The following is a 22477-nucleotide window of genomic DNA, read 5'->3' on the forward strand; positions in this document are numbered from 1 at the left end:
CCCTCTGTGTTGTTGCAAATGGCAAGATTTCATCTTTTTATGACTGAATAATGTTCCATAGTCTGTATGTCACCACATTTATCCATTCATCAGTTGAGGGACACTTGGGCTACTTCTATATCTTGGCTGTTGTAAATAATGCTGCAATAAACATAGGCATGGATGCATCCCTTTGAATTAGTGTTTTTGTATTTTGGGGGGAAATACCCAATAGTGCCATTACTGAATCATAGAGTAGTTGTATTTTTAATTTTTTGAGGAAACGCCATGCTGTTTTCCAGAGTGGCTGCACCAGTCTGCAATCCCACCAATAGTGCATGAAGGTTCCTATTTCTCCACATCCTCACCAACACTTGTTTTTTCTTGTGTTTTTTATTTTAGCCATTCTGAGAGGTGTGAGGTGATATCTCATTGTAGTTTTGATTTACATTTCCCTAGTGATGAGTGATGTTGAGCATCTTTTCATGTGTCTGTTGGCCCTATGTATGTCTTCTCTGAAGAAATGTCTGTTCACATCTTCTGCTCATTTTTTAATTGAATTATTTGTTTGGGGGGATATTGAGTTGTATCAGTTTTGGTATATTTTGTATACTTTTTATTGGACATGTCATTTGCAAATATCTTCTCCCATTCATTAAGTTGCCTTTCAGTTTTGCTGACTATTTCCTTCACAAAAGAAACTTTTTATTTTGGTGTAGTCCTGATAGTTTATTTTTGCTTTCATTTCTCTTGCCTCAGGAGACATATCTCAAAAATGTTGCTATAGCCTATGTCAGAGAAACTATTGCCTGTGCTCTGTTCTAGGTTTTTTATGGTTTCATATCTCACATTTATGTCTTTAAATAGATTATTTTTATGTTAGTATAATAATGAAGCAGGATAGGAGACATCCATTATATCCCCTGGTAATTCCAAAGGCTTATTTTAGTGATTATGCCTAATTTTTCCTCCATTTTTTTTTAACAAAGATTATGTGAAAGTGTAAAATGAATTTCTAGTTTCAAATTTTTTATTACTTTCATACTCATATACATGGTAGTCATTTGTTTATTTGTTCAGCTATTATTTAATGAAAACCTACTGTAAAGCCCCAGGTCAGGCATCGGGCAGAGAAAGGAGGACATGACAAAGACATTAAGAGAAGACTTTGGTAACACAGCCTCAGGGACAAAAAACTATATAGAAATGTTGGCCTTGTTTCTGTCCAGTGCCCCAAGAATGAGATGCCTTTAAGGACAAAATTGTTTTTTCATCATTGCTGAGAATAGTTCCATCTCTGAGGGAACCACAGGCATGTCTATCCACCTGTAGAGATGTATGTGTTTCTCACCATTTCTGCTGCTTCCCCTCTCTAGTCAGACATGTGACCATGGTAAAAGTTAAGTCAACGTGGGCCAGAAGTGTGGTATCAGGGCCATTGCTCCTGCATCTCTGTAATTCTCTCTTGTAACATTATAAATTAATAGTCATGCATTTTTAGACCCTCTCTAGGATGATAGAGTATGCATAATGGTTAAGACATGGCAATGATGAGACCACTGGTTTGGGATGCTGCATTTATGTGCATTCTACCTGTAACCTGGAAGATCTAGGCCTTCAAACCGCAGAATGAAGTAAACATGTATGTCCTTCACATTTCACAGGATTCTAGGGAGAATCAAGTGAGTCACTGTATGGAAGAACCCTCTGTAAACTGTACTTAATAATAATAAAACAGAGTTCATGCTTATCAAACTCTTATCACATGTCAAGCATGGTTTTACCTTAAATACATTAACTCAGTTAATGCTGACAACAGTCTGTGAAATACATGGTATCATCTTCATTTTCCAGATGAGGGTACCCAGGCACAGGGAGGTTTGGTGGCTCACACAAGGTTACACAGCTGTCAAATGGCACAGCCAGGAATCCATCCAGCCTGACTCCAGAAACAAAGTCTTTAACCACACTTGTAAACACTGCTCTACAACCTACAGAAACATGATCCATTCCACAATATTCACTATCTTCAATATGCAAACCACAATGCTAAGTGGGATGAGGAATATATAGATTAAAAGACATCTTCCTACCTTTAAGAAGCTAACAAATTAGTTAGAAATTAGGAAAACCAAAGCAGTATAGTTCATGCTGATGTCCTTAAAATCACATGTTCTTGTGCTCATAGACGTCACATACCCATTCCTGTGTTATGTCTTGATTCAAACTCCTTAACATCAGTAAAACTCACATGTGCATTCTTAGATCAAAGGAAAATATCTGCCCCCACCCAAGAGAATAGAACTAAGTTTAGTGGTTATAGGAGTTCTTGGAAACAGAGTAGGTGTGGTGGATGTTAGACGACTAGGACCTAAATTCTCTACCACCAATAGCTACTCCAGGGATGTTCTTTGAATTGGAGGCAGAAGTGGACAGCCCATTTTCTTGGTGTCATGTTTTAAAAGTGGATCAATATCACAACCTCTCAAGTGATGTCAAGGAATAGCACATGCTCAAGAGAGATGGTTTCCCGTGGAGAGGACTGAAGGAAGGCTGTAGGAGGATCCTTATGAAAATGTGTTACATCATAACTCAGCAATGCCTACCTCCACTCCCCATACACTCCACTCCAACCTGTCCTGGAGCCTTTCCTGTCCTTTGTGAGGTGGAACCAGGTGCTGAATGGAAGTCGTCAAGGATTCATTTAGAATTCATTCCCCATAAAATAATCAAGAACTCATTTTTTTAAACACCAATGTGTGTTCATTACTTTGTTCTATTTTGTTTCTCAACACCCGAATGAAAGTTCTATTCTGGTTGATCTCCTTCATGACCCACTGCTTAACTCTTTCCACAATCTGAATTTCACAAAAATGTAAATCCTAATGTTTATTCATTATTATCTACATATAACAATAAGGAATTAAAAACGATCTGCTTTAATTTCATAGACTTTTGAGGACACACACATTAGGAAGTGGCTAGAAAGGTAGCTGTAATATGATTGTGGAACTCAAGTTTGGATCTTGAGATGACACAACCAAAATAATCCAGAGGAACAGCGGGCTGTCCCAAGAGACAGGTATCATGTTCTAGAGAAGCTGAATTTATCCCTGGAGGCATTTCGTTCCCACTGGGTCTATTCCCATGGGATCAGAGAAAGCAACCAAGTAGCTGAGGATTTCTGTTCAACCAGGGTAGTTCAAACATTTCATTAAAAAAATCTTAATAAGATCTTCCTCCATTCTTTCTGTGTAGGTCCCTCAGACATTTTATGCCCAATGTCTTGGGCATAAATGCTTACCCTTGAAAAATCCCTAAGTTCCAAAAGCATATTTCAGCTTCTAAGGGCTCTCACAAATATCACAAAGGATTTTTTTTCTCCCATCTAAACCCAAATCATTAGTCAAAGAAACCCTTACTCCCAAGTTTTTTTTTTGTTTTTTTTGTTTTTTGTTTTTTTGGTTTGTGGCAAGTAGTTCCAAATCAACTGTAGGTATTACAGTTGCTTGCTTTGCTTGCCTAACATCAGAAGCAAAAAATAGAATTGACCAAATCTGTTAAGTCTATTCATATGTCAAAACACTAGCTTTATTGGGCCAAGGGAGAATAATGAGGAGAGTTGTTTCAGTCTGGTGTCCAAGAATATTTGACATGCAAAGAAAGAACCCTGATACACCAAAAGGCAGCAGTTTGGACTTCAATATTTACCAGTAATGTCAACAGACGAAAACAGAGGAGTATTTTATATTGACTTTTGCCAATATTTGTACACCTGAAGATTTTTAGGTTACAAACCACAGTTTACATTTCCTCTTTATCTCTTAATTCCTATCTTGAAATCATTGACACTATCCTGTTTGCAAGATGTTTCCTCTACAATCATTTAAAGAGTTACATTTTTTTTTTCCTTTGGTGGCATGAAGGAAAGGATGAAGCATGTCATTGCAGGTAATCTGATAAATTTCTGAAATTAGATATACAAGAAAGGAAAAACAGGACTATTGTTTACCCTAAAAAATTGACATGATTTAAAGTGACTGATTATGAAGCTAAAAGATTCATCTCTACATGTTCATTGCTTAGTCAGTCATTTGCTTAATTGGATTTGATTAATCAAGCTGAATATGTTTTTTTTCCTCTGTATAGCTTTATTGTTGGTACTGATTTCCAATTATTAAATAACACTGTGGATAGGAAAATATCTTCATTATTACAAACTAGTCAAATAGTTATTAATCAGAAAAAATAACTATAAAAATCATAAATTGGAATATATTAGAATAACAGAGAGGTTGGTAAAAAGCATGAACTCACAGTTATAAGATAAATCAGGTCTGAATATCAAAATGTATGACAGGCCGATTATAGTTCATAACACCATATTGTATCATTGAAATTTGCTAAAAGAGTAGAACCTTAATGTTTTTACCAAAAAGGGGATGGAATGTGTGAAGTGATACATGTGTTAAATAACTTCATAGGGGAATCCTTTTACACAATGTATCCCCCACCGAAAAAAAGAAAAGAAAAGAAAAAAGAAATTTCTGTTCATCAAAAGGAATGATAGGAGAGTGAAGAGGAAAACTGCAAGTTGAAGAAGATACTAGCCAGTCATGAATAATTTCTACAAATCATTACAAAAAAACCCCCCACAACCTAATAGAAGAATGATGAAAAGCCTGAAAAGATATGCAAAAACAGAATATCCAAATGGTCAGCTAGTAAGTGCAAAAGTGCTCAATCTCATTTATCATTAGGGAAATATAAACAAAACTACTCTGAGATAGATGTGACTAGACATAAACAAGAATGACTAAAATAATTGAGAAGGGAAATAGCAAATTTTGGTGAAAGAGTAGAGTGCAGGAGTTAACATATCCTCTTGGTGGGAAAGTTAACTGCTGGGAAACTTGAACACAAACTACCTCACAGTCACCAGAAATGTGTGCATATGTTCACCAAAGACAGTACTAACTAGAGAATATTCCTAGAAACCCTATTGATAATAGCCCCAATCTGGAAACTACCTAAATGCCCATTGATACTATGAATAAACAAACTGGTTTATTCGCAAAACAAAATCTGACACAGCCCTGAGAATAATCACACTGTAACCGTGTATAACAAACAGTGTGGATGACTCTCATGATCATGTCAAAAGAAGCTAGAGACAAAAGAGTATATACAATATTTTCCAGTTATATAAAGTATAAAAATTGTCAAAATTACTATAAACTGTTAGAAGTAGTTACTCTTGGGAATGAGGCCCCAGGCACATAAGAGGGCTGCTGAGTGCTGGTAATATCCTGATATTTTTTGTCTCAGTGCCACTTATAAGAGGTGATCATTTTGTAGGAGATACAAGTGAGTTACATACTTATAACTAGAGCACTCTTCTGTTTTATAGTACTCTTCAAAATGGTAATAAATGACAAGCAAACTGGATATGACTAACTTGCATTTTCATGAAAACATTGTCTATCCACAAAGAATGCAGTACATGTTTATAGATGAAATTGTCTTAAATTGACCTCTGTAACCAAGGAAATATATTCTTTGAAACATTTTATTCTACCACAAAAAGGCAACAAGTACCAAACATGTACAAACAGTATGCATTTTTCTTGAAAAGATACAGTAATTCCTTTCACTAAGCTAAATAAATAAGATACACTGAGAAGTTTTTGCACTGATGATGATAATAATGTTTTGGTGTACCTAATGCTTTATGTTCAGTAAAATACTTTCTACTTTCACACATAGCATCTCTCCCCCAAGCTGTGTTTGTTAAGTAAAGCCATTATTATTATTATTTCCATTTTATGGATACAGAAAACAAAGCTCAGAGAAGCACCATGTGTCCAAGATCCCCCAAAATAAGAACTTATCACCTGGATTCAAACTTGATGGAGGATTAATGCAATATACTACAGCTCAGCAGATAGTCTTATTTTAATTTGTCTGTACTCCTAGTAATCTGCCTGAAGTGAAACGATCCCCCTGATAATTCTAGTTTCATCATTCCTCCATTTACCAAAAGCTAAAGTGTTCCTTAGCCCAGAATTGCATAAGAGATAAATTGGAATTTTTCTTTTTTCAATGTTTTTATAATTGGTGTCAATTTCTCTTTGTTTTTAATCCACAATGAAGAGCTGAAACTACTCAGTGTGTTTAAAATGAGTCCACTTCTGGTTGCTTATCTTTGCTCCCAAGTAATTAAAACAACACCACAATACCTGGACCACTTTTGCTTGGTACCTGGTGCCTCGTCCTGAAAGTCAGAGAGGTAAGTTAGATGATAGAGGTGAGTCCTCAATGACATTTTGTGACTTTTCTATGTAGTATAAAACTGAAAAAATGCAACAACCTGAACTTTAAGTCTGCTTAGTGCCTACCATGAAGATTAAATTTACAACCAAATATCTTGCATAGACATAGACTAAGAAAAATGAAAATTCAAAAGCACACTACCTCCTACTTAGGTGGACTAACAGAAAACAGAATGTGTGAGAAAAAAAAAACTAAATAAATAAGGGGTGTATGTCATAAAGCAGGAAACCTCAGGTGGCAACCTATTAGTTTTTCAAGATTGTACATCTCCTTAGTCACACAAGACAGAAGAGAGGAAAAGGAGATGAAGTAAATATATAAGAAGGTGTGGCTTTACTTGTGGGATTTGTGGGTATGGATTGACTTATGAGCCACTGAAAGCATCTCTTCCCAAGGAGGATCTCCAAATTCACACATCTGTCCTTACTCAGGAGATTAAGACTCAGCAGCCATTAAAGTTCCTAGCATAATAAGAATCTTCTCCTTTTACAAAAAATTTTATTTATTTATTGTGAAAGAAAGAGAGCACAGTGGGGGAGGAGCAGAGAGAAGGAGAGAGAGAATCCCAAGCAGGCTTCATGCTATCAGCACGGAGCCCAATGCAGGGCTTGAATTCATGAACTGTGAGATCATGACCTGAGCCAAGATCAGGAGTCAGACACTTAACCGACTGAGCCACCCAGGTGCCACAGTATCCCTTCCTTTTTAAAAATAGTACTTTAGAAAAAAAACACATCATCATTATTTATTATTATTATGAGGGATTATTTTTAAATATATTTCAATGTATTTTAATAATTATCATGCTTTATTTGTATCCTTGGCCTTTTAGTTATAGATTCATGTCAGCCTTATCAGCTGAAAAATGTTAACAAACAAATAAGGCTACCATGAGAGAAGTATACTTTATGTATAAGTGGCTAGTAGAATAAATAGATGGTTCCTTTGGTAAAATTACTTGAAATTCCTATAAGCTTTTGTCTTTTCTTATCCATTCTTCAGTATCTTGGATAATAATATTCATAAATTTTAATACTTTAATTTTAAATAAAGAAATTTATTATGTTTCAATGTTACCACTGAGACTACTAATCTAGTCATTGTCAAGGCTGATTACTAAATGGACAGGCAGGATGCCTAAACAGCATTGCCTCTACAGCACACTCATGACAATCCATTTTATAGGAATGTGAGACTTCAAGGTTCTTTCTTCCACTGACCAAAAAAAGCACAGCATTTCAGATGTCTCTCAGCTCTGCAGGCAAGCATATGGCATGATGGAAATTAAAAACAAGGTTATGAGCCTCTTTTTGTCATGGTTCTAAAACCAAGGTGCCACTTTCCTTAATAAGGAATATTATAGCAGAACTATGGAATTGAGCCTCTGTTCAACTTCTGAATCTGCCAGATACTCCCACCAACTCCTATACCTGTTGTTGTACATCACCTATTTACTATACCAATCCAGTCATTTTGTCCCTCAAAGTTTCTCCTGATTCACATAGAAATATGGCAAAAGCCATAGTTTACCAACACAATATAACTGCTTTCAAAAAACAGAGTGCTACAGTGATTCTTAAAATGTCTCTGATGGTTCTAAAATAGTTGCTAAAACAGAGGTCATCCATTTGATTAAAAGTAAAGAATTCTTCCATCTTTGACATTTAGAATTTGGAGACTGAGGACTTCAATTCATAACCAAATATTAGTTTTCTAATTACAATAACAAATTACAACATAATAAATTACCACAAATTTAGTGGCTTCAAACCATACAAACCCTGGGGCTCCTGGCTGGCTTAGTTGGAAGAGTATGTGACTCTTGATCTTGGGGTTTAAGTTCAAGCCCCACGTTGAGTGTAGAGATTGCTTAAACAAGTAAAAACTTAAAAAAACAAACAAACAAACAAAAACAACACAAATCCTAAATTTCTGTAGGTCAGAAGTCCAGTACAGGTCTCACTGGACTAAAATGGAGGTATTGGCAAGCTATATACATTTTTAGAATCTCTAGGGGAGAATGTTTCCTGCTCATTTAGGAGAGAATGTTTCCTAATAATTTGAGTTGATGACAGAATTCAGTTGTACTTATAGGCTGTAGGCTGAGGTTCTTGTTTCTTAGCTGGGTATCAGCTAAGGGGCATTCCTGGCTTCTAGAGACCCCCTTCTTGCATCTTCAAAGGCAGAAATGGCAGGTTGAGTTCTTTTAATATTGCATCTCTCTGACCCACTCTTTTTCCAGCCTCTTCCACTTTTAAGAACTCATATGATTAGATTGAGTCCACCTGAATAACCTATGATAATTTCTCCATCTCAAAGTCTGTAACTTTAATCACATCTGTAAAATGCCTTGTGTGATTATAAGAAAACATACCAATTCCAGGCATTTAAGACATGAATATCTTTGGGGGGGTGCCTTATTCTGCTTTCTATGCCAATCTTATATTCCTGGCTGAATATTTTTCTCTTTTGAAAAGAATAAGATTACCAAAGAATTTCAAATAAATAAAATTTGCTGACAAATTGATTTTATAGAACTTATTTTTTTTTAATTTTTTTTTCAACGTTTTTTATTTATTTTTGGGACAGAGAGAGACAGAGCATGAACGGGGGAGGGGCAGAGAGAGGGAGACACAGAATCTGAAACAGGCTCCAGGCTCTGAGCCATCGGCCCAGAGCCTGACGCGGGGCTCGAACTCACGGACCGCGAGATCGTGACCTGGCTGAAGTCGGACGCTTAACCGACTGCGCCACCCAGGCGCCCCTGATTTTATAGAACTTAAATTGGAAGGTGTTCTTTGCTTCTCATTTGTTCTATTCTCATGTTACCAATAGACTCTACATGGAGAAATGAAAGGAATGAGTCAGTGCTATGGACTGAATTATGTCCCCCCAGATTCATAAGCTGAAACCCTAACACACATTGTGATGGTATTGGAGATGGAGCCTTTGAGAGTATGTTTGAATGAGGTCATGAAGGCTCATGATGTGATTAGTGCACTTATGAAAAGAGATACCAGAAAGCTTTCCTTCTCTTTCTCTCTGCCTTGTGAGAACACAATGAGAAGGCAGGCATCTATAAGCCAGAAAGAGGGTTCTCATCAGAATCTAATCATGTTGGTACCCTAATATCAGACGTACAGACTCCAGAACTGTGATAAATAAGTTTCTGTTGTTTAAGCTACCCAGTATATGGTAGTTTATGTATGGCAGTCCAAGCTAAGGCAGTCAGAAAGTGGATATAAGCAAAAGAGACTTATCTCCATATTTTTAACCTTAGGAAATGTAGTATAATGGAGGTGGAAAAACCTCTTCAGAAATTAGTAAACTTTAGACTCCATTAGATATGCTCTTATTTAATCACTGATTTTATCAGCTAAGAGCAGGAAGTCTTACTCAAATATATTGGGATTTTCTAAAATCATCAACCATCATTGGAAGGTTTGGGACCTTTACAATATTATATACACTAATGATTTCCTCTTCTATATGATTATAGATTGGATCTCTATTACCTAACAATAATAATGTAAAACAGTAATTTCTCTGAGTATGAAACTATATAAAATTCAAACCATTTAGATCTAACAATGGATTTTCCTTCCCCCACTCTAGATACAGCAGTTTGCATAAGCTTAATGCAAAAACATTGAAGATTGCTAGTGAACTGATTTATCTGTGTGTTTCTCGTTTTAAAATCTCAAAATAGTTGAAAAAAAATTAAAAAAAAAAAAAATCTCAAAATATTTCTTACATATATTTTTTAAGATCAGTAACACTCCTCAATAACACAGTGGCAGGATGAAAAAAGAATCAACTCAAAGATAAAGCTATCCATTTTGATGGGCAACCATACCATGATATGATATCAAGAATCCTGGAAGATCCTCTTGGTAGACAGTCTCCAAAGATGGTTACCATAACTTTCTTCTCTCCCTGTACAAATATTCCACCGTCTCCTCAAGTGAGAGGTGGAATTTATTCTCCCTCCTCTTTAATCTAGACTACCCTTGAAACTTTGACTAAAAGATTACAGTAGAAGTAATATTCTTATACTTCTGAGCCCAGACCTGAAGAAGACTGAGAGCTTCTACTTTCTTTCTCTTACAATTCTCCTTCTTGGAACTCAGCCACCAACCAGTAAGGAAGCCCAAGAAGCTAAATAGAGAGGCCACATGGAAGAGAATAAAGCCTCTTGCCAACAGTTCCAACTAAACTCCCATCTGGCAGCCAGAAATTACTCCCAGCCATATGTCTGAAGCCATTTAGACCTTCAAGCCATCCTAGTACCCCAGCCAACACCACATGAAGCAGAAGAATGTCCCATTCAACCAGAATGGAAGGAAAAAAAATGGAAAATAAGAGCAGCGTGAAAAGGAAGATGAACATTACAATTTTAAATAGAGTAGGGGAAACTTCATGAGATGGTAACATGAGGGAGTGAGCCATGTTGATATCTGGAGGTAGAGTGTCCTAGGCAGTGAGAGTGGCCAATGAAAAGACTCTAATCCATAAGTGCTTGGCATGTTTGAAAAAACCAAGGAGTCCAGTATGGTTTTCAACAAGGTGATCATGGGGGAGAGTGATAGAGAGGTCCAAGATAAGAGAGGTCCATAGTAGGTGGGACTCTATAGTGGGTTAAATGGTAGCTCCCAAAAATATATGCCCATATCTTAACACCTGGATCCTGTAAATGTGATCTTATTTGAAAAAAACTCTTTGCCAATGCAAATAAATTAATAATCTCATTATGAGATCACCATGGTTTATCTGAGTGGACTTAAATATGATAACAAGTGTTCTTATTAGAGAAAGGAGGAAAGTCTATTTGAAGATGGAGGCACAGATTGGAGCAGTACAGCCAGGGAACACTTAGAGCTACCAGAAGCTAGAAAAGACAAGGAAGATTCTTCCTTAGAGCCTTCATAGACAGCATGCTAATACCTTGATTTCATACTTCTGGCTCCCAGAACTGTGAAAGAATAAACTTCTGTTGTTTTAACTCACCAAGTTTGTGGTACAGCACTAGAATACTAATATAGTCTTCTTAAGACAGTGTAAAGATTTTATTTTTTAATTAGGGAATATGGGAGCCATTACAAGGTTAGAGCAGAGAAGCAACATGATCTAAATTACCTTTTTTAAAGATGATGGACTGCTAGGTTGAAAATAAAAAGTATTAGGGACCAGAGTAGAAGCCAGGAGACCAGTTGGGAGTCTGATACAAGCAAGAGGAAAAAGCATAAGCAAATATTGCCACAGTCTTGGGAACAAAGAGTGGTTGGATTCTGGTTATATTTTCAAGGTAGAGAGAACAGAATGTCTTGATGTGTTGGACCTAGAATATGAAAGAAAGGGAAGATCCAAGGATGATTCCAAGGTTTTGGATGTAAGCAAATGGAGAAATGGAATTGTCATTGACTAATATGGAAAATGTTGAAGGTAGGACAGATTTGGGGGGAAGGATCAAGGGAAATCAATTTGAGCATGTGGAATTTGACGTTTTTATTAAATATCTAACTAGAGATGTCAGGCAACCAGTTGTATATAAAAATCGAAAGTTCATGGCTGCCTGGGTGGCTCAGTGGGTTGAGCATCCAACTTCAGCTCAGGTCATGATGTCACGATTCGTGGGTTCGAGCCCTGCATCGGGCTCTGTGCTGACAGCTCAGAACCTGGAGCCTGCTTCGGATTCTGTCTCTCCCTCTCTGCCCTACCCCACTCATGTCTCTATCTCTCAAAAATAAGTAAATATTAAAAAATTTTTTTTAATCTGAATTTCAGAAGATAATATGGGCTGGAAATATTAATTAGGGACATCAGCATGCAGATGATATTTAAAACCATGGAACTGGGTGAAAGCAACAAGAGATATAATAATATAAAAAGGGGAAGAGGACTAAGAACAGAACCCAGAGTACTCTAGCATTAGAAGGAAAAGGAGCAAAGGACAAGAAAGGAGACCAAGAAGGAGTAATTGATAAGATTGGAAGAAATTTTTAAAATGTGATATGCTGGAAGTTAAAGTAGGTCAAAGAAGAAGGGGTGATAAAGCTCTGTCAAACATACGGTTGGGACACAAGATGAGGACTGAATATTACTCAGTGGCTTTAGCAACTTGGAGATCCCTGTAACTTTGACAAGAGCCATCCTGGTGACATATTAGGGGCATAAACCTGGCTAAAGTGGGCTTAAGAGCGAATGGAGACAATGAGCATGGAAAAAATCATTAGAGGAGTTCTAACACAAAGAGAAGCAAAGAAACAAGATGGCAGCTGGCAAGGGGAAGAGGGAAAAATGAAAAATTTTTTAAATTGAAAGAAAAAGTATCATGTATATATGCTGATGGTGCCACTGAAAGAACAAAAAAGACAAAAGACAAAGGGAGGAAACTTGCTGGAGCAATGTCCGATGGGATGGGATCTAGTGTGCAAGAGTGAGAGGATTGGCACAGCAAGTTCTTCTACAGTGTGGACCAGAGGAAGAGGATGTGGTTGCTAGTGAGGTAGGGTGATAGTAATCTGGGGCTGTTCTCTTCTGTTTGCCTCAATATGATCCATGAAGCAGGAAGTGAGGCACCAGCTGAGAGTCAAGATGAGAGAAAAGGTGTTGGAAGTTGGAGCAGAGAGGAGAATATATGAAATCAATGTCCAGGAGAGTGGGAGAGTAAAGAGCTGGGATGTTAGAATCATTGTCCAGCAGCATATTGAAGGCCCATTTGATGTTTGTGGTGATAAGTTTAAGGTGATACCAGTCAGCAGTCAAGCATTTTCTCCAGCTGAGTTGAGCTGTACCGAGGCAGGCACAGAGCAACCAACTCTTGGATTTAACCAGGCCTTTGAGTTTGCTAAGAGATTTCTACAACATGAGAGAGGCAAAAGGTAGCCCAGTATGTGCTCAGGGAGTGACCTGATGGTTGGCTTTGGAACTTAGGCTGGTAAGGAAGGGAGAGAGGCCAGCAACGGGATGAAGGACAGTGAAGAGTGCTGATACCCATGGGTAGAAGGCCAGGGAGTTGGGGGATCAAAGGACTATTGGAGTACTGGAGAAAATAAGCTGTAAATGAGAAGAAACTCAAAAGAATCTAATGTTATAAATACTGAAAACCAGAACAGACCAGAGGGCAGAAGCCCTCTCACTGGTCTTCGAATCACCCTAGGAGAGAAGAGAACCTTTGAGATGGACCCAAAACAACTTCTTTGTCCATTATTCCTGTGATAAAAATGCCTTTTACCTTAAAAAAAAAAAAAAAACTCTGTATTTGTTCCAGTTTACAGAAAAGCAAAAGGGCTATATTTTTTTCCAAGCTAATTTCCAACTGTCCAATCCTAAGAGGTGATTCTCACTGGACTCATAACATACTTTCACTGTAAGTTAAATGTTGTATTTGTAGACGCCTCTTCCCCACACCAGTGACTGTGATCTCTAACCCTCCTTCCTATCCCATTTTATAATCTTTAGTTTTCATTCTTTTATTCTCCTTATCACTCATCTCTCTTAAAATTAGAATAGAATGCTTAAGACTGAATACATCAGAGTAGCCTCACCAATACCAAGAATAATGGGAGAACTATCTTGCCATCCTTATGTCATTTACTTTCCCACTGTCATGTCCATGTTCAGTGTTTTTCAGGAAGTAGACGCCCATCTTCTCATTAAGTGCAAAGAGTAAAACACATCTCACTGGGCCACACTGCACCTGGAGATATATCCAGGGGGAGATATGCAAAAATACACAGCAGCCCCAGGCAAGTAGGTCTCATTATATTTTTATTAACACAGTAACTCTTTTACCCAAGCAATATCCCAAATTGGATAATTACCTCCCACATTGCTTTCCTCTTGGCTTTGGAGCTAAACACTAGGCTCTTTCTTAATTAGCGTTCTGAGCTTTGAGTCAAGCTCCTTATGTGCTGTTACCCAGCTGCTACACAACTACCCAGATGTTGCATGAGGCCCTTCCTAAATATAGCTCTTTAAGCACATTCAGAATCCTCCAGGAAAAAATAACATTAATATAAGATCTTATTGACAAGAATCCATGTCCACCACTTAAAAGTGGTTTTTTAAATTAGAAATAAATCAGCAAAATTTTATACTGACCATCAAATTTCAAACTGATCAGATAAAAAGATCATCAGGTAATAAAATCTGATCCAAGTTCTTTAAGCAGCCCTTTTATCCAGTAATACGTTATTACTGAGTAAAAGTAATTAAGTAGTAAAATGGGAAGTATGAAATAAGGTATGTTGGGAAAAAAATCTACTTGTGTTTTGCATTTAAATGTTTTAGTATTTAAATGGAAACCAAAAAGACAAAAATCTTCTGAAGTAAAAACAGAACTGGAATTTCCATTTCCCATCCACATCATAAATGAGATCATTCCACAGCAGTGACTCCTTGCACACCACTTTGAAATGAGTGCACTCAGACAGAATCTGTGGCCTGTGTCCAAGGCACTGAAAATCTATCCTATTCTGGCTTCTGAAGGATGCATCACATGTGTGCACGCACACACATGTACACACACAGTTGATTTACAGTTCTACCAACACTCACATAATCTATGGCTGTGTCTGTAAACTTTATGAATAAACTACTAAAGTAGCCTCAAGCAGGAGTGGCAGAAAATATTGCTCCTTTTATATCATTCTGGGAATAAACTCCATTAATTTGGCAAAGTAACAACATATGATGCTTTGACAACATTAAAAGTAATATTTATGAATATAGCAATCCCCCAGAGCATGGTTTTATGTCTCCAAAAGGCTTGACATCTGAGTCCAGTTTTTTAAATCTGAATTTAGAGGGCCACTCATGCTGCCCGTGTGGCTTCTGTCCAAGCATGGAGCTCACATTTGTGCAGCCTTGTCTGAGCAAATCACCAACTTGCTGTAACTGTTCTTCATTGACCTTTACTTACAAGAGATGTGTTATTGACACACCAGATCAAGTGCATTCTGTAGCACTTTCCTTCCTTCAGGACAGAGTGCCAACTCACCGAGGAAGTAGCAGCTGGAGAGATGGGTTGGGGTACAGAGGTGAACGGCACTGCTGTGCAAGGGAAAATATTTAAGGGAACTCACAGCTGAAAGGAGAAATAAAGTAGAGCTAATTATTTTAGCACAGTGAGTAAGGGGCATTGTTTGCAGTAACAACTGGCCCAGTGGGCCAGCCCTGCCTGCCCTGTGGTCATCGGTGCCTATCAGAAAAGCTTGAGCCTCTGGATTCCCAGGTAATGACCACCTTGCATTCCCTTGACCTCAGCACATCTTGGACTACTAATATGTACCTATATCCCATAGTTCATTCACTCATGTCCGAAATTTGAAAGAGGAGAAATATTGCCATGATATTTATACCACAGAGAGCTCATTTTTGTTTCCTTCAGAATAATATACAAATAAGACATTTAGAATAAACTAAGGGGATGGGTCTGAGGGAGACTAAAGAAGTAGAAGGAGGAATTCCCATTGTATGTCTTAAATTGAGGGGGAAAAGGGTGAGGGCAAGGAGAGAAGGAAAATAGCTGTACAGAGGGGGGAAAAAAGTGAATTAAATGAAAGGAATGCTAGGTGACTTTGGAAATAACTTCTTCAAATTCTTAGGTTTCCTCCTAGCATTTCCTGTCAGCTGTCTGGCTATCTACCAGGGAAAAAGAAAAACCTCCTAATACGGTTCCTGTGGGAATTTGAATTGTAAGTATGAAAAATAACAATGGCCCACAGGCCAGAGAAGGAAATGGTAAAATTCCTAAATGACTTGAGTTGAAAGATCAAGAAGAGTGTAAAATTTTGTGTTTTTCCACTTTTCTGTGTGGTAATGCACAAGATAAATCTCTCTTCCATGAAGACTAGTGATGAACTGACATGAAGTAGCCTCACACTCTGGAAGAATTACACATCTATTAAATATTTTGCTAAATCACTAACACTGAGCATTCAGGGAAGTGTGGGAGTTAAGGATTTGGTTTCTGCAGACAGACAGATGATACTTAAATCCCAGCTCCTTTCTATCTTTGTGACACTGGCAAGTGATTTAAACACCCTGAACCTCTGTTTTCGCATCTAGAAAATAGGAACAATAACAGTATGTCTCTCACAAAATTGTGAGTTTGAGACTATTAATATACTTAAAGTATTTGACATACCTGGTACATAGTAAGTACATAATATATGTTAGCTATTATCATTATTACTATCGCTGCATCAATAATGGCTATGTTACTTCCAGATGTAATGGAAAATATTTTGCATTTTTAAATAAATTTTTCATAAGTCCTGGAGAAATGAATCATCCAGATACTTATGATATGACAGAAATTTCATGAAAATAATGATATTTTACTTTTCTTTGTATTCCTCAATACATACATATAAATTTAATTATATACTGGTAATTACATGTGTATTTACTATAAATACATAGAATATGCTATATATTTTAAATATATTTAATTATACATATAAGTTAATTTTCTATTGCCAGCCTGTATATCCTAGTGAAGTTGACTAAAAAAAGGAATGTAACCTGGTTGAGAAATGGCAATAAACTAGTTGTTGCAGAACTGAGGTTAAGGATAGCTCTGGTTTCTTGTCATTCCATTAAGAAATCGGGAACAGAGGCCAGTGGGATCTACTAGCTTGTCTGGCAAACATTAAGCAATGTCATGGGAGAATGAATGAATGAATGAATTGCCCCAGTATGTTTTCAGGTTGTCCTTCTATGGATATCATGTCCCTCTGCTTTATTCTTTAAATTTCCCTTTCAAATATTGATTCACATGTGAATAGCCTTTGAATCGATCACAAGACAAATGTAAAAAGAAAATATATTCACATGCCATCCACTATGCTTCTCATAATTCTGTCCCATGCCTCTTTTCTCCAAAAGCCCCCTCAATTCTCTCATGCAATTTACCTGGAATAAATTGAAAACAAAAGTATTTTCCCACCTACCATAACCATAACCAGTTATGCTTTCCCCACCCCGAAATAGAGAATGAAATAAATGTGAAAATCTATCATGTAATAGTCACTCCATCCATCTGTTTTCTTAGAATTTAGGCTCCAACAGAACTGAGACCATGTCTTCCAAAAACTGTGGATGTCCAATAAAGATGATTTGAAACAGCCTTGCTGGGAGGATTAAGGTTCTCTATGTGATTATCCTTACTGCAGCTTACCACTGTCTGGATGATGTTTATCCCTCATTCTATTTCCACTTGCTTCTGTGTCCCTGTTTTCTTCCAGACTACAGACAAGGCCAGAAATCTCTTCAGTCTACCCTTTGCTCATAGAGGTGTCTCCTCCTTCTTCAACTTGCCTGCTATTAAACAGAGCTTTTTATAGTACCCAGACTGTGTCAGCCCTCTCAGATGAATTACTTTTTCTGAAGGAAAAAAAAAAGGAAAATAAAATGATTCATGATCTTGACCCTTGGGGCTGGAAAGTAATGTCTCATTGAGTGAAACGGCAGCATAAAACCTTAGAGAAACTGTAAGTTTATATTTCAACTCATACCTGTTAACTTTCCAGCAGTTGGTGGAAATTATTGTGAAGAATACAAGAAAGAATTTGGCCATGTTGTATGGAAATAGCAATAAAAAACTGTTCTGTATGTAAAAAATTAAGGAAAGCAATTATTACTAGCCCAGTTACTAGTAGGGTTCAGTCATTGGTTCATTTATGATTCAGGATATAATAATCTCTTTGGGAAAAGTTTATTCCAAAATATTACTACTAATAACTCTTTTGTCTTCTTATTTACATGAGGTAGACTTACTGATCCTAGCACCAAAAGACAAAAATGTGAAAGTAAAATATATTAGATTAAATCAGTGTTAAATTACCAGTTTGCATATCAAATTCTAAAAGATTAATTAAATAGGGAATAAGAGGAACCAAAAAGATTAAGTTCAGTTTTTCTTCTTATTTTTTTTTTGCATTTTTAAAAAAAAGTATGTCATACACTATCTCAATAAGAAAAAATAATTTTATTTTTTATTTTAAATGTAGCTGAACTCTCTCCATTTTGTATCTTTAGAATTCTACTCCTTTGTCCATTTACAAATAAATATTTATTAAATCTCTACTTTGTTCAATGCAACAATATAAATAAAACACAATTCCTGACCAGAATGAACTCACATTTTAAAAAGCAAACAAGTAAACAAAAATGCCAATAAAATATAGCAAGTATAATAGAGATTTCATAAGGTCAGAGGCGACTCAAGGAAGGAGTGGGTAATTCTCTCAGGAGAGTAAATAGATAAAAATATACAGAAAATATCAGACAGACTAGGTAGTAAAGAACATTCTTGGAAGAAAACGAACCATGCGCATGAAGACATGAATACATGACCAGCACAAAGTGTCTCAGGAACTGCAAGCCAAGTGTCCTGGCTGGAAGATGAGGGGAGAAGGTAGATGACCAGGTGGCAGTTTGCCAGGGGTAGCTCAAATGGTTTGAATGTCGTGATAAGAAGAGCCAGCCCTGTGTGCACACAACTCGTGCAGCTACCTAGAGCCCCATGCCTGGTTTAATGCTCTGCCACCATTATGTTGAAGTTTTTAATTTTGGAGAAGTCCTGCATTTTCATTTTGTACCGGGCCCCACAAACTTTGGCCATACTTATGTGAAGGATTTAAATGATAAGTATTTCTAGAAAAAAAAAAAAGATGGAACTAAATTCTCCTTAGATTATTTGTGGTTCTCTGTCTTTAACAAGCATCAATCAGTACACACAAATGCCAACAATTCTCAAAAGAAGGAGGAGAAATTTCTAAAACATTGCTCCTGACCAAAGCTATTCGCTGAAGAAACCAGTTAGAGGATTGTGATCGTTAGCCTTTTCTGCTGATTCTGGCTTGTACTCAGGTTTTAAAATATGCTCCAGTTCATTACTCTACAAACTTCTAAATATTCTCAGAGATTATCTTTATAAAAACAAATCCTGTAAGCAGCACACATAAAATCATTTAACATTCTCTTTGCCAGAACATACAGTGTTTAATTCTCAGCCTCCTAATTCAACCTACTTTCTGCTTATAATCTTAAGCAATGGTATATAAGGTTATAGATGAGTTTTTGTTTACATTCTAGTTATACAATGATTTATGTTATTGCTTATCTAGGGAACAACAAATTAAGTTATGATTGACAAAATTATTCATAATCTTTAAAATGAAGTCCTTGGCCCAATAAACAATGTTTAATTCATCTCCAGAAGTTATATTGAAATGAATCTATTTCCAATATCTTTGTTTTATTTGAAGCATCACATTTATTCAATTTACCATCTGGTTAAGTAAGAATGATTTCTCCATATGTATTACTCTCAGCATTTTTTCCACCACAACCCTAAATCAACACAGACAATATGTTTTAGTTTTTCACTCTGTTCTGTCTTTATTGAAATACAAAATTTAGGAAGCACACAAATCTTAAGAAATCAACAAATATATATACACATGTATACACATACAAATATACATACGGACATATACACACACACATGAAGGTATTCACCATCCAGATCCAAATATAGAATATTTCCAACACTCAGAAAGATATTTTGTGGTCTTCTTAGTTATTATTCCCCCAGAGTTAACCATTAATCGGACTTCTATCACCATAGATCAATCTTTCCTACATTTTTAAATTCCAATATAGTTAACATACAGTGTTATATTTGTTTCAGGTGTACAATACAGTGATTCAGCACTTCCATATATCACCAGTGCTCCTCATAACAAGTGCACTCCTTAATCCCCATCACCTGTTTCACCCATCTCCCCCACCCACCTCCCCTCTGGTAAGCATCACTTTATTCTCTATGGTTAAGAGTCTGTTTTTTGATTTGTCTCTCCCTCTTTTTGTCCTTTGTTCATTTTGTTTGTTTGTTTGTGTCTCAAATTCCACATATGAGTGAAATCATATGGTATTTATCATTCTCTGACTGAATTATTTCCCTTAGCATTATCCTTTTTAGTTCCATCCATGTCTTTAAAAATGGCAAGATTTCATTCCTTTTTATGGCTGAAAGAAAATGTAGTGCGTATACACAATGGAATATTACTAGACCATAAAAAATAATCTTTGCCTGTTCTTGACCTTCATATAAATGTAAATTTTGGTGTATTTTACTCATTATTATGTCTGTGCAGTTCATTTCTATTGTTGTGTATAACAATATCTTGTTTTTTATTACTATGTGAATATACCACCATTAATTTATCCATTCCACTGTTAATAAACATTTATTACTGAGTCTCACTGATGAGTCTTTCATTAGTTTTGAAAAGTTTTTGGTCATTATCTCTTCAAGCATTGCTTCTTTTCCAATCTGTCTTCCCTGTTCTGGGATTCCAATTACATGCTTATTAATTTTTTGGGGCGCCTGGGTGGCGCAGTCGGTTAAGCGTCCGACTTCAGCCAGGTCACGATCTCGCGGTCCGTGAGTTCGAGCCCCGCGTCAGGCTCTGGGCTGATGGCTCGGAGCCTGGAGCCTGTTTCCGATTCTGTGTCTCCCTCTCTCTCTGCCCCTCCCCCGTTCATGCTCTGTCTCTCTCTGTCCCAAAAATAAATTAATTTTTGAATGGGACCCACATGTCTCTCTACTTTGTTCTGAGGATTTTGTTATTATTTCTCTCTGTGCTTCAGTTGGATATTTTCTATGAACATCCACTTCACTCATTCTTTCTTCTGTGCCTGATCTGTTCTTAATCTCATCCAATGAGTTATTAATTCTGAAATTAACACTGTATAAATTACATTTTCCTGCATCTTCATAGTCTAGTTATTTTATACTGTCTGTGATACATTGGATATTAAGTTACTGCAGAAGCTATAGATGATATTTTACCCCTGTGAGGATTTATTCTTTGCTCTGTTAGGGTGTTTTAAAACATGGGTTTTATTACTATTTTAGGTAGGGCAAGAAAAACAGATCAGGAGATGACTGACATTGAAAAGATAGTTTTTTATATTCACAGATCCTAAGAGAAGGGGCATGCCATGCCACAGGAGGCCACATGAGGAATTTCCAGATTGGTCAGGAGGCTGAGGGAGGGGGAAACCAATGGCAAGAGACTTTATTGTGGTTCCTGTGGAAAGGAAATGACAAGGAAAGGTAAACAGGTTTAGGGTTGGCTAGTTTGAATACCAGCAGGTTCTGGGGCATAAGGACTGTTGTTAGTACCAGGCCCTGAGGTGATCAGGACAGGCTTGTGGCCTAGAGTAGGAGGGCCCATTAAAGAATGGTTGAGAGTATGGGCTCTGGAGTGGTTGGTTTGCATTTGAAAGGTGTGCTCCTGGGCAGGTTGTTTACTGTCTCTATGAACCAGCTAACCCTGGCAGGGTCAGTCACTCCAGGGTCAGGAAGGCTCCAAGATATCAAAGCATCAGAAAACAGAAGACAAGGTTAATACAATATGGGACTGATAACTTCAATAAAAAATTGTACTATTTTGAGGGTAGGTTGAAGAATTAGTAAGAAGGCTCAGTTCAGCTCTGGTTTGTTCTTATTCATCAAGCATTGCTCTTTGAGGCTTCCATTGGTGGTTTTAAGATTAACTTGATGGCCTCCTGTCCCCCAAAGGTTCATGATTTGGCAAATGTCTTAAGGAAGAGAACTTTCATATTTGTTTTGCAGGCTATTTCCATCTAGCAGGACTTTGTTTCCTCAGTACCCTAGGGTGACAGGAGACTTCCTTCTGCCTTCATGGAAAGCAACGCACACTCCTACACCACCACCAGATCTTAGTAAATGGTGTATAGGGAAAACGAAGCTGTGTTCTGACCTCCCCTTCTTTCTATTTTTTACGCCAGGCCCGTGTTACCTTGCTAGCTTCTCCTTTTCCCAGTAAAGTTCCTCTGCTTAGGAAAAGCTTGATCCTTAGTCTACATTGCAAATTGTCAATGTTCCGGGAACAAAACTGCTAGTAGACATCAATTCATCTCAGAAGAGCTTTTTGCTCTCTGGAATATCATTTATCTAATCCTCATTATTTTTGCAGTGTTTCAGTGCCATTTAAAGTATCATTTTTGCAACGTACTCAATTTTATTAGTTTCAGTGTGGGAGTAGCCTGCTACAACCTACTATATCCTACCCAGAAATAAAAATAAGTATAGATCTTGTGTTTCTAAAGCTTATCTTCTATT

At 37.0% G+C, this 22477-nt stretch overlaps 1 long non-coding RNA gene across 2 annotated transcripts; it reads left to right on the top strand.

The window, feature by feature from the left end:
- Positions 1-3922: 3922 nt before the first annotated feature.
- Positions 3923-20589, top strand: LOC131514489 (uncharacterized). 2 transcript variants are annotated; one of them, XR_009263097.1, is made up of 5 exons: positions 3923-5926; positions 6135-6268; positions 13936-14064; positions 15921-16010; positions 20015-20589. It is a non-coding gene; the product is annotated as an uncharacterized LOC131514489 (long non-coding RNA). The 2 variants fall into 2 exon arrangements; XR_009263096.1 differs by having other exon boundaries at positions 3930-6268.
- The last annotated feature ends 1888 nt before the right edge of the window (positions 20590-22477 follow it).

Source organism: Neofelis nebulosa, chromosome 6 (genome assembly GCF_028018385.1).
Source record: "Neofelis nebulosa isolate mNeoNeb1 chromosome 6, mNeoNeb1.pri, whole genome shotgun sequence".
NCBI classification, from domain to species: domain Eukaryota; kingdom Metazoa; phylum Chordata; class Mammalia; order Carnivora; family Felidae; genus Neofelis; species Neofelis nebulosa.